Source organism: Vanessa cardui, chromosome 11 (genome assembly GCF_905220365.1).
Source record: "Vanessa cardui chromosome 11, ilVanCard2.1, whole genome shotgun sequence".
Taxonomy (NCBI): Eukaryota; Metazoa; Arthropoda; class Insecta; order Lepidoptera; family Nymphalidae; genus Vanessa; species Vanessa cardui.
Genome location: NC_061133.1, coordinates 10,819,881 through 10,834,908, shown reverse-complemented (window position 1 = coordinate 10,834,908; position 15,028 = coordinate 10,819,881). Strand labels below are relative to the sequence as shown.

Below are 15,028 nucleotides of genomic sequence, written 5' to 3'. Positions count from 1 at the left end.
TAGTCGTTATGTTGTGGGAAGATATAACGAACGCGAGGGACGACGTACTGTGAATTTACAAGTATTGTAATGTGGATCCTTTATGATTTCCCCGGAGGTTGCCCACGGATTGATTTTAGCAAAAGCATCAACACACTCAAAGGACTCGGTAGCCCATCGGAAAGAGTCCGATTTAATTGACTCACATACTCTTATGAATATTAAACTAATTTTGTATTGATAATATTTTATTTAAAAAAATAGCATACTTGACTTTATTGTTAACGATGGCAGACGCCACAGATAGCATAGATACTTTGATGATCAATATGACGTGTAGTGTCAAGTTTTGAAAGAATTCGTTTACGAACAATGGGTTCAAGTGTCACAAAGGGCGCGAAGACTAAACGAATGAAGGCTTTAAGAGCTCGGGGCGGGCGGGGGTGATCGCTTGCGGGGTGCGCGGCAGAACACAGCGCGCGATAGCGGCGACCGAACGCCGCTCTGATCACCGCCGAAATCCCGACTATATATAAAGAGGAAATGACATAAAATCTGTGTCTGAATCCTATGTGAATAAATACAAGTTGATTGAATTTTTAACGCGTAGTTTTCCACGCCTGTTGCGTCCTCTTTGAACTGTTTCGCGCCTTCTCGGAAGTCATTTGAAGTTAAACGCCGCGCCTGTACATTTTCGTCGATAATTTTGGGGTAAGTACTTTTTCTTTTGTTATAATATTATTACATAAATTATTATATTCTCAAAACTTTCATATTTGAAACGTATTTTAATATTTTCCGAAAAAAACGGAAAGAAAAATTCAAATTTAATTTCCCGCTATGACTAGGAAGGACTTAAAAAGATTGTTTGTTTTAAAATTTTGTTTTTATTATTATTAATTGGGATAGATATATAATATAAAAATATTTGATGTAGTAATATGTCTATAAAGCTTGAAAATATTAACAGATTACGATTTCATTTAACGGATTATGTAATATCGTAATTAGCATTATGTACGTATCGTAACAACGGCATTGAAATCTTTGACGCTTATCAAAAATTTACAAATATTTGTATAATTAAGAAGAAAGTCCATATATATAGATTTAATGAAATTAATTATTTTTAATAAATACATCTAATTATATACATTTCTATAAAAAGGGTAATATTTGTCAATGAGCATCCTAACCGTTATCAGTTGGTCCACCATTTTGTTTTCATCTCTTTGTGTTAACCATTAAAGGTAAAACAAAGAACTTGGAATCCTGTGAAGACATGCGATACTTACAACAGTTGGAATCAAATATAGTGAGCCTTTTAAAATTCGAATATTTTATACTGGCTGAATTTTTTTTAATAAATATAAATAATATACGTGGTACTTTTTTAAGTCACCCAAAAAGGTTGTATAACAGTAAAATAAAAAATGTTTAATCATTAAAATGGTTCTTATCATAAATCCTAGAATTTAAAAAAGATAAAGAAAGAAGACTAAGAATGTGAATTAATCTTTCTCCTCTCTATTATTAACACGCTAAGGAAAGATTGATGCAATTTCTTCTGAACATCGGAAGGAATGCCTTTTAAGGGATCTAGTAAATCCCAGCGGCACATGAGATAAGCTGTCTTTAAGTATTTAAATATTCTAGACGTACAGAAAGTGCGGCGATACTGAGGCAACATCATGATTTAGTGCTTGTTCTAAGCGCAGTTGGTGGAATACATAATTCAGACACTCCGCCGAGACTAGACCGTTATTCGAACTCGTTAAAACTTCAGCCCACATATTGCGTGACATAGTAAGCTGAAAATGTACCAAACAAAGAACGAACAAGACAATGTTAATATATTCCGTTCAATAAACTTATTCGAACGACGTCGCTAATCGCGTTAACTTGCTTTTATTAAATAAACTATGTCAATCTAGTGACAGCGGATTCGATCGGAATTAACAAGTTGGTTTTGCATACCTCGATCAAGATTACAGCAAAATTTTTAGTCATATATTTTTGTAATATATTTAAGCCTAGAATTACTGTATGCTTTCTTTACATATAACATTACCAGTCTTAAGACTGAGGGCTCAAATCGGCAAAGCCACACTGAGTTTTCATGAGCTCAATTAGTTTTAGTATCTAATTAATCTGGTGCTCGGCGGTAAAGAAAACGTCTTGAAATCCGGGAGAGAATTAGATAATTTCATTTCGTGGAATTTCCAAAGCTCCTTATGAGGGGAAAGGTTTTGCTCAACTGTTGAACGCATATAGATTACAACTTAATGTAAACGTACAAATTAATGATATCTGTACATTAACAATTTACTAATTTAAAAAATAAATAACATAAAAGAAATATTCTTCGTTTTAGGTAGCTACTTTTGAATAGTCATTCGCAAGATAAAAAGATTTAAAGCTACTACCGGTTCGGAATGTAAAATCTACAGAGGTTACCTCTTTATGTAACAACTTTCATCGTACATTAGAAATATTATCGTCTTGAATATACAGTTCCTATGTATATTAAACATAAAGTAATCTTACACTGGATTTATATAATGCGTGTTTGATCAACTTCAGTGAAGGCACTTATAACTAGCCAATTTTATAGGGAAAAAGTGTATGCCCTATTTTTTTCTAATTTCAAGTCTCGTGGGGTACATTCAATACGACTGGAATGAAATCAATCACGGGAACAATGGTTTCACGTGGTTTCTGAGGTACGGGAGCGTAACATTCTCATCCTCGCCTATTACACAAAGTTTATTAACTGAATACAAACTAACCCGGGATTCGAACGTGTAACTTATACAGATACCAAATAATCTATTGAAACGTAACTTAGATATATTACTACTTTCTATATTTATTAGACCATTATTTTATACTAAGCGATTGCTTTATAATAAAACTATTTGTTGCCCGCGACTTCATTCCCGTTTTAGGGGGTTGATCGTTAAGGGTCAGGCGAAAAAAGTAGCCTAAACCCTTCCTTGGAGTTTAAATTTGCTGCACACCAAATTTCATTAAATTCGGTTCATTTGTTTGGTTGTGAAAGAACGATAGTCAGACAGAGTTACTTTCAAATTTATTATATTAGTATTAGATAATATATTATATTTTTAGAAACAAAATTCACAATTTTCAGACTGAAATCTTAAGAAATATAAAGGAGATAGTTTGATACATCCGAACGGAGCGTGAAAGTGAACTGGTATCCAGTTATGGACGTTAAAATATATATTTCGTATTTCACATCGTATAGCTTTGAAAGCACTTTAAAATTTTATAACAAAATAAAAAAATAAAATACGGCAGATATAATAAATAAAAACGAATCAGTTATTTAATAATCCATTACTTAAAGGATCATATAAGCCATCTTCGGATATATACGAAGCAAGTACTATTCCAACTTTTAAATATTTAAAAGTCGTACTCACTTCTCACACAAATTTTATTCTGAACTTGAAGAAAATAGAAACAGGAATTTCTGAAACACATATTCCCTTGTATTATTTTTCAAGAAAGCTTAATTTATATATATTTATACATATGAGTTTGAATATCATATTTTGAAATAGAGTGAATATTTTTAGTATTTCAAATGGAATGGCGTTGTATATTTATGAGCCAATATGTAAGTGATTGTTTCAGCCGAATTTTCAGTATTATTTTTAAACTTTTAATATATTCTGTACCAGCCCTTTGTTAAGGCTTGATTGATTATTACCAAAGCGAGTTATCCCGAGGGAACTGTATGTTATAAATAAATCCTTCGAGGAGAAATAAATTATTCAATGTGTTAAGACAATATTCCAAATAGACAAAATGCAGAGAACACAAGATGATTCAGAACATTAAAATTAACCGTAGATTTCGCATGCTGATTCAAGTGCTACAGAGTTTTCATAACATGCATAATTTATGTTAATAAATATATTTAACTTCCGAGGTGAAGAAAATTTGTGAATAAAACAAATCTGTGTTTCAATAGTATGGTGGAATAATCTTGAAGGAAATCTTAGCCCAGTTGTGGGACATTTACAGGATGTTCCTTTCTCGCTTTCCCTTTTCGTTTCACAGTTTTTAAGATAATTGCATACCTTTTATTCAGTTATATAATGTACGACGCAGTTATTTTCATACATAATGTCAGCGCAAGTTTGAGTAACAATGTCTATCCAGGCGTGTAATGAGTCATTTTCCTTTGTCGTAAAGGGAATACGTTTCAACGGTTGGGTTACACGTGTGTCCATAAACGTAAAAGAACGAGTTTAGGTAAAACGTGTGTTATGATATTATCAGATGGTATTGCAGATGTTACGTTTTCTGATCACGTAACCGGTAATCGATTTCTCGCTAAAACTGTCACGCAGACTAAGGCTAAACGTTCAGTGATCAAAATAGAAGTGCTACAATATGTTTTGATAAATCTATGATGTGTTCAGGCTTAATAACATTAATATTAACGAATGTAACGGGTTCAAATCATGGCAAACACCAAAGAGTTTTCATTAAAATTATTTGTCTTTACAGTTAATTTTGTGGAGGTAGAAAAAATTGCGAGGAAACCTACATATTCGAATATATCAATATCGATTCAAATTTTTGCATTTTTATAAATATTAATTCATATGTATTCTTTTCTAAGTGTTAAAAGTACATACAAAAAATTTGAAGACATATATTTCGAAAAAATATATTATATAATGCGTGTTTGATCAACTTCAGTGAAGGCACTTATAACTAGCCAATTTTATAGGGAAAAAGTGTATGCCCTATTTTTTTCTAATTTCAAGTCTCGTGGGGTACATTCAATACGACTGGAATGAAATCAATCACGGGAACAATGGTTTCACGTGGTTTCTGAGGTACGGGAGCGTAACATTCTCATCCTCGCCTATTACACAAAGTTTATTAACTGAATACAAACTAACCCGGGATTCGAACGTGTAACTTATACAGATACCAAATAATCTATTGAAACGTAACTTAGATATATTACTACTTTCTATATTTATTAGACCATTATTTTATACTAAGCGATTGCTTTATAATAAAACTATTTGTTGCCCGCGACTTCATTCCCGTTTTAGGGGGTTGATCGTTAAGGGTCAGGCGAAAAAAGTAGCCTAAACCCTTCCTTGGAGTTTAAATTTGCTGCACACCAAATTTCATTAAATTCGGTTCATTTGTTTGGTTGTGAAAGAACGATAGTCAGACAGAGTTACTTTCAAATTTATTATATTAGTATTAGATAATATATTATATTTTTAGAAACAAAATTCACAATTTTCAGACTGAAATCTTAAGAAATATAAAGGAGATAGTTTGATACATCCGAACGGAGCGTGAAAGTGAACTGGTATCCAGTTATGGACGTTAAAATATATATTTCGTATTTCACATCGTATAGCTTTGAAAGCACTTTAAAATTTTATAACAAAATAAAAAAATAAAATACGGCAGATATAATAAATAAAAACGAATCAGTTATTTAATAATCCATTACTTAAAGGATCATATAAGCCATCTTCGGATATATACGAAGCAAGTACTATTCCAACTTTTAAATATTTAAAAGTCGTACTCACTTCTCACACAAATTTTATTCTGAACTTGAAGAAAATAGAAACAGGAATTTCTGAAACACATATTCCCTTGTATTATTTTTCAAGAAAGCTTAATTTATATATATTTATACATATGAGTTTGAATATCATATTTTGAAATAGAGTGAATATTTTTAGTATTTCAAATGGAATGGCGTTGTATATTTATGAGCCAATATGTAAGTGATTGTTTCAGCCGAATTTTCAGTATTATTTTTAAACTTTTAATATATTCTGTACCAGCCCTTTGTTAAGGCTTGATTGATTATTACCAAAGCGTGTTATCCCGAGGGAACTGTATGTTGAGTTGATATAATCCGATTAGATATCCCTACCCATAATTCACTGCGATTTGTTAATTGTGATGTAATTTATAAACAGGAAGAATGGTCCGAATGCCTTTTATTTTTTAAATCGATATGAATAAAAGTACCTTTATACTCTATCAATTGTTAAACTTGTAAGTACATATATTTAATCCGATCTAACTATTAAACCTAAGCAATTCATAAGCATGATAAGCGTTAATCTCGTATTTCATTTTATAAACATACTAGTAGTCGCTCGCGGATTTGATCGCATTTTAAGGTGTTGGTTGTCACGTGTTAAGAAAAAAAAATGAAATTCATGAAATTCGGTTCAGCGGTTTACTCGTAAAAGAGTGACCGTCAGACAAAGTTATTTGCACATTTATAATATTAATATAGATAAATAATAATAATAAATTATTATTATAAATATAATTATTTATAATAATAATTTATTATTATTATTCATAAAAATCTTTTTAAATACAAGTTAAAAAAATAAACGTTTACACTAAAACTTTTACTATTATCTCATAACGTCATTTCTCATTTGAAACATTTGACACAATTTATATGATATAAAAGCTTGTCGCAAGAGCTTTCAGCACAATCAGTTAAAGATATCTGGTTCAAAATTGATTTTCAAGCTTTCATAGTCCGCCATATTGAATTAAGAGTTACGTCACATTATTTTTTGAGTTATTCTTAGAAAGTCCTTTTATTTGATACCCATCTTATTGGAATATTAAAATAATTGGTCCACCATCTTGGGTATGCCGCCATATTGGATTTAGAATGACGTTAAACATTCATTGTCATCCAAACTGGACCTGTATATTCAATTTTATCAATCTGATAAAGGCATCTGCTTCAAAATTAATTTGCAAGATTTTATCCGCACATACTTAAAGAGCAAATTAAATTAATTTCTAACTAAATAAAATAATTATAAAAATAGTGTCGTTGTATCGTAATAATGTAGTTATTAATATTATCACACACACATAGAAAAACACGTATAAAAGCGAGAATCCTTCGAATTTAACAAATGAAAATTAAATGAACAATGAAAAATGCTTTGAGTAATAATTCAATAAATTACTTTTTGATCGCCTCATATTGAAAGTTCATTTTTATACTTTTCTGCATATTAATACAATTAGCAAAGATATATAAATATCTCGTAAGGGTACTCTCGGACTTCCTGTAGCTGTCTGATTTCGAGTACATTCGCAAATTGGGTTCCATTGATTTTTTCTAACAATAGATTCGGAGACAAGGTCATACGCATTTTGAGTGTATTGTATTTGACCAACTTGTGTCACGGTTGTCGCATTGTGTTATTTTAAAGATATATTTCGTTCGTGCCGAATATTTATTTCAAAGATATTTATCGTAATAATACATCTATAATACGCGTTTTATGTTATATGTCGACCCTTATTCGAACGGGACGAGTGGCAAGTACCTAATATTTCATACAACATCGAAAATAGATAATTAATTTCGTTATGTAATGTATAAACACAATTATTTAACAAAGCATCTATCTTTTGAAATAAACTCATTGCTATACCTATGTGTCTAGCATCGTTAAAATAATTACCGTTAAACAGACATAATGTATGTATATATGTGTGTCTGTATGTTTGTTCTCTAAGTTGCTAAATTATTCATCCATTGTAATGAAATTTTGGTTTCTTTATTTTTTTAATATTTATAGTCGAACTAGAGAATTGACCACCTGATGCCGTAAATTTTTTTTACCATTCCTTATATCGCCAATGTGCCATCAACCTTGGGATATTTCCCAAGGTCATTATGTCCCTTTTGCCTCGTTACACTGGCTTACTCGTCCTTCAAACTTGAACATAACAGTACTAAGTATTGATTCGTGGCGATAGAATATATTATGATGAGTGGGTATCCTCCTCAGATGAACTTGCAAAAAGCCTTATTATCAACTGTGGAGAAGAGCAAAAGGGTTGTGACCAATGGCCAAAAAAAAAAATTAACATTTTAACAAAAAACAAATTATTCGCGGTCGTTCGCCTTACAATATAAATGTTTATGTATCCTTATTTAATCCAGTCGAAGCCGGGTAGGACCGGAAGTATTTAATGAAACAAAAACATTTTATTAACCATGATTCCTCATAGAATACGGATAGCTGAAATTTCGCATTTACGCAAACAATATAGCGTGAAATTTCTATATCTCCCCCGAAACAAATATGTTCGCAACACATGTATATGACTTATAGCTGTCATAGAAGGAGATAAATAAAACATGAACATAAGGGAATGTTACTGCATGTTTTGTTTGGAACAAACACATAAATCCTTCGAGGAGAAATAAATTATTCAATGTGTTAAGACAATATTCCAAATAGACAAAATGCAGAGAACCCAAGATGATTCAGAACATTAAAATTAACCGTAGATTTCGCATACTAATTCAAGTGCTACAGAGTTTTCATAACATGCATAATTTATGTTAATGAATATATTTACCTTCCGAGGTGACGAAAATTTGTGAAGAAAACAAATCTGTATTTCAATAGTGTGGTGTAATAATCTTGAAGGAAATCTTAGCCCAGTTGTGGGACATTTACAGGATGTTCCTTGTCGCTTTCCCTTTTCCTTTCACAGTTTTTAAGATAATTGCATACCTTTTATTCAGTTATATAACGTACGACGCAGTTATTTTCATACATAATGTCAGCGCAAGTTTGAGTAACAATGTCTATCCAGGCGTGTAATGAGTCATTTTCCTTTGTCGTAAAGGGAATACGTTTCAACGCTTGGGTTACACGTGTGTCCATAAACGTAAAAGAACGAGTTTAGGTAAAACGTGTGTTATGATATTATCAGATGGTATTGCAGATGTTACGTTTTCTGATCACGTAACCGGTAATCGATTTCTCGCTAAAACTGTCACGCTGACTAAGGCTAAACGTTCAGTGATCAAAATAGAAGTGCTACAATATGTTTTGATAAATCTATGATGTGTTCAGACTTAATAACGTTAATAATAACGAAGATAACGGGTTCAAATCATGGCAAACATCAAAGAGTTTTCATTAAAATTATTTGTCTTTAGAGTTAATCTTGTGGGGGTAGAAAATTGCGAGGAAACCTACTTATTCGAATATATCAATATCGATTAAAATTTTTGCATTATTATTATTAATAAATCGTATGTATTCTTCTATAAGTGTTAAAAGTACATACAAAAAATTTGAAGACATATATTTCGAAATAATATATTAAGTAAAAATCTATAATACATTTAATACAAAAATGTTGTTCATAAAAATTCAAGTAACAAAACTAATACTAGATTGTGTAGTCAGTAACGTTAAGTGTGTGTGAAATTTTAGTTTAATTAGTTGGATGGAACTATTCTAATATTCCACAGCAAGATTCAACGCACACATAGAAACAGGTGAAGTTATATAAAGGCATGTAATGATAACACAGACATAACATAGGGCTGTATGTGTACGTGTTCGCTTTTCATCAGTTTTACAAACAAACAGAAGTGCTTACAGCTGTTTGTAGTTGTGCTTTGTACCGCTAATCTGGTACAGAGATTTATTTATAGGCATAAGGTTGTAACGTTTTGGTTTCAATGCTCGAAAGCTCATTGCACTGTAAAGTTGTTAAGTGCTGTCAGTTGCTGACAGTCCCGCTTATCTTATGGTTAGATTATAATGCTTCAGATTTCTGAGTCCTAGGTTAAAATCCGGGTCGTGGCAGTAAAAAGTATTATGCTCTCTTAAAAATAACTCCCACAATCGGTTTATAGCTTGGAAGTTTGTAGTGTATAAAGCTCGTGAGCCGCGGAAAGCCTGTAAAGCTCTAGGTCCTGCGTCTGATTTTTGTCGGTTTTTTTGGTTTGGATTATGGAGTGTTAGTATGTAGAGTACACGTGCTATTGCGCTTTTTGGTCGACCGGAATAAAAATTGACTCTGTTTTTTTTTAATGTTTACAAGTTCACAAAATTATTTACTTTAGAAAACAAAATCGTCATTAAGTGATTGAAGTATATACAGTACAAGTTATATTTAAAACAAAATATAACACAAACAAAAGACATTTTAACAAAGATCTATGTATATTTTAATTACGTAAGAAATTGTGATCTAGCTTTTTGAATCGTCCTAAAATTAAACTGCGATAGACTAATAGCTAAGTAACCTGTAAAATTACAGCAATATCATAAGCATCAAAGATCTGGTATTGGGTGAAGTTACAATATACATAGATGTTATGTAGGCTTATTTTTATCGATAATTTCACTTGCCTTTGTGCAAGCCCTTCTAATTAGGTAGTACCCATTCTTTAAATATTCTACCGCCAAACAGTGATATTTGTACTGTTGTGTATCGGTTAAGAGGGTGATTGAGTAAGCGTATCTTAAGCTTCCTCTTTCATCCTTAGGTCTCAAGGCTAGTGGCGCATTGGAGCTGATGTAAAATTAGCCATTTTTTTTTAAATATATACATAAAATTAGCAATTTATCAAGTTGCCAATGTCTATGAACGGTGGTGATCAGGTGGTTCATTAACCCGTCCGCATACTTATTTCTGAAAAGATCATACAAAAACGTAAATAAAATCGAATATATTCGGAATTCAAAATATCGGTCATTGGCTTTCCTCGACATTTGTAGTTAAATTTAGAATTAAACGCGAAAGTGTAATTTAAAGGAAACTAATTGAGCTAATGACCGTAAATAGAACAATTCGAGCTCCAAGCTTCGGATTTAAATTGTCTTCTGCGCGAAATGGAAAAATAAATTGAGCCGCTTAGAGAAAACCACGAGAGGATCGATGGCGGAAATCGTTTTGCTTAAATAGTTCATGTTATCCTTCAATTTACATGATAATGAACTGTATTCGTTGGATTGTAATGAAAATGTCATAAAGCTATGTACATAATGTTGTCTTAAATTTTCGCGATGATTACACATTTAAATAAAACTATTTATAACGGATGAATCGCGTATATTAATTATTTTTAAACATCCCGGCAGAGTCTGCCCGTGACCACGAACACTGCAAAGTGCTCGAAACGTCGGGATGTTTAAAAATAATTAATATACGCGATTCATCCGTTATAAATAGTTTTATTTAAAAGCTATGTACATGTTACTTATACAGTTTGTTTTAATCAATCACTAATCAAGACATACTTTTCTTTTTTAGAATTTATTCCACAGTCAGTTTCTAAGATTGAAAGTAATTAAATGCTATGCCGAAAAGAACCGGTACCTTGCGTATTACTATTTGTTTTATAATTTGCTTACATTTGTATAAGAATCAACAAAAAGCTAACTCCAAAATCTTAATATTATTTAGTTATTTTTTTACAACTTTATCTATATTTTTGAACATACGATTTAATGAAAACATAATTTATTGAATAAGAATTTTGAATGATGTCTAAAATTTATTTTATACAAAAATTTATAAAATCAAAATATTAATTTATGAAAAAATATATAATAAATGTGTCGTGGTAAATCGTAATAAAAATGAAGGTGTTGCATAAATTTTCTGTAGCCGTTTCTAAAAATGGAATATAAAATATAATGGCTGAGCATAAACCCCGTCTGATGTTCATAACGTCGTCAATGCATAAAAAATGTTTTTAACAAATAATTGAAATAATATATATGTACGACGAATACTACCCGTTGTATATTTACACATAAGTATATAATTATACTACTGACCTTGCGGCTTTATGCGCAACATTTATGAGACTCAAACTTCCGAGCCCCATTTACCCCCTTAAGGAGAAGTTTCGTAAAATCCTTTCTTAGTGGATATCTACACACTATAAGGAACGTACCTGTCAAATTTCAAGTTTGTAGTTATTATAGATATTATGTAATCATTCAGAGAATGGTATCGGTTCGCTTTTATATGTATAGTTTTTTTATCGTAACTATATGAATATGTTTACGAAGCTAGTACGAAAACAGATTAAAATTTAAAATGTTTAATTAAATCATTGAATGGAAGTATGGATAGAGTTAAAGCTTGAGGATACTACTTACCATTGCACAGTGTCCGTCTACATCATAACACAAAAATATGCTCCAAACATGTATACATGGGTTTTTTATTGACATGTAACTATTCCACTGCTGAACACAGTCATATATAAAAACCTTCCAGTTTATAGAGGAGATGACTTTGAGGCTTGTTCCATACTTCTCCAATAAACGTTGATGGATTCACTTGTGGCTCAATCACATCCGACATTCGAAACTTTCCTAACGAAGATTTCGTAAATAAATACGTTATAATATATTATTTTTACATCGATTTAAGCTACCCGTGTACTATTGTGCTATTGCCGCTTAATATGATTCATTTACAAAAAAAATAGAAGCACATGTAAATCTAATGTTACCATTCTTGTTCGGGTTTTGAACGTGTAAACTTCGGGTAAGGTTTGCGTAATTTTACCACTGTGCCATCTCGACTCAATTTTGCCTTTTCATATATGTATACGAGTATATCGGCGTGATTGCGGCCAATATACACGTAGCAACAATAACAATATACTATCTTAGTATCTGGGAGGGTTGGACGGTATTAAAGGGTAAATTTGTGATAGGGTAACAAAATGTTGTCTAATATATGTAGATTTGTGAGGCCGTGTGATCCCTTGTGATTAAATTATGTAAGCACTGAAAGCGCTTCTATTTATAAATTCACGTGCATTAAATTCAAATATGTTTACTATCAACAAAACAATATAAAACAGAGATACTGTTTCATTCAATTGCTTTAGTTTTATATATATATATATATATATATATATATATATATATATATATATATATATATTGTATGGTACTAGTAAGGTTGTATGGGTACTTGTCTAATGAATACTATTCTGTCAAAAAAACAGTTTAGTATAGTTCATAATTAAATGTGATAACAATAAAACAGTCCTCATTATCTAACCGCTCTAGTTCTTTTTAAGTTTTTTTTTAAGTCAGAAAGAAGGATAACGTAATAAATTATATACCGCTCTTAAAGTTTTAAAGCAAGTATATCGATATTTATTTATGTACTTTAATAAATGCAATTGCTCGCCAAGTAACCTGTTGTTTGAAACTAAAGCGCCACACCCAACAAAAACCAAAAAGTGAAAAAAGGTTCGGGAAACTATGAGCCCGTGGATGGAGTGTAATTAAAAAAAAATAACCCCTTTTGTTTTGTTTAGAAATCGCACCGTGCCACCTACATTGCTTTTACGAGATATTTTGTTATTTCTTTCCCTTCATCTAAAAACGACTTCAAAACTTTCTAATGAATCATCATCATCATCATCATTTCAATCGATGAAACGTCCACTGATGGTGGTTTCCCCCAAAGATTGCCAGAGGCTTTTCACTACCTTCACCAGGTCGTCAAATCAAATCAAAATAAACTTCATTCAAGTAGGCTTTTAAAAGCACTTTTGAATCGTCATTCTACAATTAAGTGAAACTACCACCGGTTCGGGAAGTAGATTCTACCGAGAAGAACTGGCAAGAAACTCAGTAGTTACTCTTTTTTAACATTTAAAAATATAAAGTCATGTTAGTTAAATACAATTATTTAAATTAATATTATAAAATATTATTCGGACCACCTTGTATTGAAATCAATAAATATAATAAATTTAACACAATTTTAAAATTTAAAAAATGTATATTTTGATATTACAGTAATAAAAATAAATTGATGAATCTTTCTATTGACAATCCTGTCATAAATTGCCACCCATAACTTTGTCAATGGTTAGTACGGATCGAACGAGAATTTTATATCCGGCAACATAGGAACACGCTGATTGAATTTTAACCTATTAGTAAAGCAAATCATTTGCTTTGTCAATATAACGGATCGAAGTGTAGGCAGTAGTCGAGTCACGCGCGGATGATAGACGTGGTCTTCCTTCTGGATACGCTCGTATTACTATTGTAACTCGCTACTAATCCGAACACAGTGACATTATTTGGAGGGATTTGACGAACAAAATTAATGAAAATATCATGTAATTGGTAACATTTCATGATATTTTCATCTTAGTGGTGGTGGTTTTGTGCAAGCCCGTCTGGTTAGGTTCCACCCACTCATCAGTTATTCTACCGCCAAATAACAGTACTCAGTATTGTTGTGTTCCGGTTTGAAGGGTGAGTGAGTCAGTGTAACTACAGGCACAAGGGATATAACCAGAGCCGGATTTAAAGGTCTGGAGGCCCCCGGGCCACAAAGCAGTGGGGGCCCTAGACAAACAGAAGCGTGAACAACCTAATAATTATATTATCATGAATTAATTACTTTTTTTATTTCAATCGGTAAGCTATGATTTATTTACTTAATAATAACATTATTATAATTTGACTATATCTCGGTATTTGTTAACTTGCTGAAAACTGTGGCCCCCACTAATGTGGAGGCCCCAGGGCAGTTGCCCCGGTTGCCCTCCCCTAAATACGGCCCTGGACATAACATCTTAGTTTCCAAGGTTGGTGGCACATTGACGATGTAAGGAATAGTTAATATTTCTTACAGCGTCATTGTCTATGGGCGATGGTGACCACTTACCATCAGGTGGTCCACATGCTCGTCCGCCAACCTATACCATAAAACAAAGATATTTTCATTGCATTAAATCATATATACCATTAAATTTACAATAGATTTAACTTCATTTCATCGAATGATTTAAATATTTGGTATATCTGAGTTCCTATTAAAGCAGCGTCATCGACCTATTTTCTTGTCAACCTCTCTAAAATCATAATCGAAAACCTTAGGATTTACGCTATCTGAATTAATGATCATTGAATAAAAAACAATGAAATTGACCAAGAAAGCAAAAAGGGATGTCTGTACCTGAACGCAAAATAGATTATCCTTTGCCAGTTGGCTGGATATAAAACCTTTTAAAACTGAACCAATTTTTTGCGGCAAAACATGAGAGCGTTGGTGTCCATCCAGCCACGATGATTCTGGATAATACTCTCCAACTATTAACGTTTCATACTATTAACAAAGTGAAGAAAAAAAATATCATTCCTTCTTAATATGTTTTAGTTATCACACG

The 15,028-nt window shown here is 31.8% G+C and overlaps 1 protein-coding gene across 1 annotated transcript in view; it reads left to right on the top strand.

The window, feature by feature from the left end:
• The first annotated feature begins 489 nt into the window (after positions 1 to 489).
• Positions 490 to 15,028, top strand: part of LOC124533537 (slit homolog 1 protein) — a 124,080-nt gene continuing 109,541 nt past the window's right edge. Inside the window, exon 1 of the mRNA XM_047108891.1 lies at positions 490 to 690. The gene's annotated coding sequence lies outside the window, so the exon portion shown is untranslated. The remainder of the gene's footprint in view (positions 691 to 15,028) is intronic.